At 46.9% G+C, this 3,280-nt stretch overlaps 1 pseudogene; it reads left to right on the top strand.

Annotated features, from left to right (window-relative positions):
• Positions 1–1,301: 1,301 nt before the first annotated feature.
• Positions 1,302–2,900, top strand: LOC102945142 (annotated as a pseudogene).
• Positions 2,901–3,280: the final 380 nt, after the last annotated feature.

Here is a 3,280-nt window from a genome sequence, read left to right as displayed (position 1 = left end):
ACGCTGCCACTACCAAGTGATTTAACAAAGAATTAGGGAAAGGACCACTTGGAGTTCCTATTCCCCAAAAATATCCCCCCAAGCCCTTACATCCCCTTTCACGGGGAGGCTTGAGAATAATATCCTAACCAGTTGGTTACAAAATGATCGAAGACCCAAACCCCTGGGTCTTAGGAACATAGAGAAATCAGTCAGACTCTTAAAAAAACCAGAACTTTATTAGAAAGAAAAAAGGTAAAAGAAGCACCTCTGTAAAATTAGAAGGGAAGCTAATCTCACAGGGCAATCAGATTTAAAACACAGAGGATTTCCCTCTGGGCAAAAAACTTTAAAGTTGCAAAAAGAAAACCAGGAATACACCTTTCTCTCAGCACAGAGAAAATCACAAGCCAAAACAAAAGTAAACTAACACATTTCCTTGCTAGTACTTACTAATTCTAATGGAGTTGGATTGCTTGCTTTCTTGATCTTTCTCCAGCAAGCATACAACAGACAGAAAAAAGCCTCCCCCCACTACCCCTAGATTTCAAAGTATCTTGTCCCCTTATTGGTCCTTTTGGTCAGGTGCCAGCCAGGTTACCTGAGCTTATTAACCCTTTACAGGTAAAAGGATATTGTGCTTCTGGCCAGGAGGGATTTTATAGTACTGTATGCAGGAAGGTTGTTACCCTTCCCTTTATATTTATGACCACCCCCATGGTTAGAACACCCTGAAATTTCAGATGAATTGTGAAACTGACCAATCTGAAAACCCTCTGGCCGTGAAATTGACCAGAATGGACATGAATTTGGTAGGGCCCTACCTATTAGCCAGGCTGGGTAGGGACACAGCCCCATTTTCTGTGTCCCCCTAAGTCTCTGACTGCCAGACGCTAGGACTGAATGGCAGGGGATGGATCACTCAAATTGCCCTGTTCTGCCCCTTGCCTCTGAAGCATCGGGTGTTGGTCACTGTCAGAAAACAGAATACTGGGCTAGATGGACGTTTGGTCTGACAGAGTATGGCCGTTCTCATATTCTTATTAGTCTATGCTGGGCTTCCCTTGGCCATCTCACAGACCCAACACCTGGCCTCATCCACCCATACCCATGATCTCTTGGATAAAAGCCTTCTCCTGTGCCCAGCTAATGTAATTAGTCCTGTAGTCAAAGTAGTAGCAGCAGTGCTCAGGGTTAAGCTCATTCTGATGATGCATGATGTGAGGTTATTAAAACTAAACATGATAGAATTTAGAAGTAACATTTATGTAAATTGATCTTATTTAAGCTGCAAATTGAAACACTAACTCAGCAGTGAGAAAATGCCCGGTTTACAGGTAAGAACATAAGGACATCCACACTGGGTCAGACCAATGGTCCATCTAGCCCACTGTTCTGTCTTCCAGCAGGGTCTGGTGTCAGGTGCTTCAGAGGGAATGAACTGGACAGGTCAATCCTTGAATGATCCATTCCCTGTCATTGACTCCCAGCTTCTGGCAGCCAGAGGTTTCGGGACACCCAGAGCATGGGGTTGAGTCCCTGACCCTCTTGGCTAACAGTCATTCATGGACCTCCATGAACTGATCTAATTCATTTTTAACCTAATTTCACTTTTGGCCTTCACAACATCCCCTGGCAATGAGTTCCACAGGTTGTCTGTGCATTGCATGAAGCTGCCTGGGGAACCAGAATTCTGCACCGTTGTGTGTGCACATTATGAGACAGTCTTTAATTACATGATGATGAAGGCTACATCTACCCTTGGAGCTGGCGGTGCAATTCCGAGCTCACATAGACATCCTCACACTATCTCTGCTTGAGGTAACACTTTGAAATAGTAGTGTAGCTGCAGCAGCCTGGGAAGGAGCAAGGAGTGGCACGGGCTAGCCTTCACCAGTACAATCCTGCCTGGACCCTTTTTATATGTTGTGACCAAGTGGGGATTTTCCCTTGTTATAGTGTATGTAAGCCTATGTGAGTCTTACTGTTTTGCATGAACGCTGTGTGTGCCTCAGTTTCCCTGTGTATTGCACCCGTGTCTAGGTGGTGGGAATAAGAATGTGTGACTTTTGTGGGGGCTGCTCCAGCTACCTGCATGGTTGCTATGGCAGCCCCTTCATAACCTGAGACCCAGGAGGGGGATGCAACCATGTGACTAGGGTTGAAATTGTATAGGCCATATCCTTTGCCGGCTGCCTGGCCCAGCTCCACTTCTTCCACCTCCTGGGCAACAGTGAGGCCATACTTCTGGCCATCATGGCCTACGACCGCTATGTGGCCATCTGCAACCCGCTGTGCTACAGGCTGGTCATGAGCCCATGGGCCTGCCTGTTCCTGGCAGCTGCCACCTGGTCCACCAGTTTCCTGCATGCGCTGCTGACCACCGTCTTGGCATCCAGGCTGCCCTTCTGTGGCTACACCCATGTCCCCCACTTCTTCTGTGACATCAAGCCCCTACTGAACCTGGCCTGTGGCAACACCCACCTCAACCTGATCCTCATCAACATAGATGCTGCAGTTCTTGGTCTGAGTTCCTTCATCCTCACGCTCCCCTCCGACATCTACATCATGTCCTTCCTCCTCCTGAAGGTCCAGTCTAGAAGGCAGGAGAAAGGCTTTCTCGACCTGTGCCTCCCACCTCACTGTGGTGTCTCTTTTCTATATACCAGTTCTTGGCAACTACATAGCTGCCACCCCTGGGGTCTCCTCTGAAAGACATGATACCCACCCTCATGTACAGCATTGCCACTCCAGTCCTGAACCCCCTGATCTATACTCTGAGAAATGAGGAGGTGAAATCTGCCCTGAAGAAATTCCTGAACAGAAAGACCTGTCCCTGGAAGGACATGCATTACATGAATCCAGAATCCCCACAATTATGTTTAAGGCATTTCAGTCTTTGTAGATCCACAGATTTTTGAAAACATTTTTTGTCCCTCATTTTGTCACTCTGGGTCAGCCTTCTCTATCTGTGCCTCTGTCCTCATGGGGTTGGCCTTTCTCTATCTGTTCCTTCTTTTTGGTTTCATGTCACCATCCCTGCAAAGCCACTGTGAGAGGGAGGTGATAATCATCTTCATGTACAGCATCTTCATCCCCGTCCTGAACCCCTGATCTACGTTCTAAGGAACTAGGAAGTGAAATCCACCTTGAGGGAAACAGTGAGGATAAACCACTTCCTTGGGAAATAGTGAATCAAGTGGAGAGAATTCTCCGAAAGTGAAAGTCCTGTCTCTGATATTGTCACAGGAAGTGGGAAAATAGACAACATAGTGTAAAAATCACAGAGTCGATAAAGTCA

The sequence above is a fragment of the Chelonia mydas genome, chromosome 13, assembly GCF_015237465.2.
Source record: "Chelonia mydas isolate rCheMyd1 chromosome 13, rCheMyd1.pri.v2, whole genome shotgun sequence".
In the NCBI taxonomy this organism is placed as follows: Eukaryota; Metazoa; Chordata; order Testudines; family Cheloniidae; genus Chelonia; species Chelonia mydas.
Note: the sequence above shows the minus strand (reverse complement) of the source record. Positions and strands in the feature narration are given on the sequence as shown.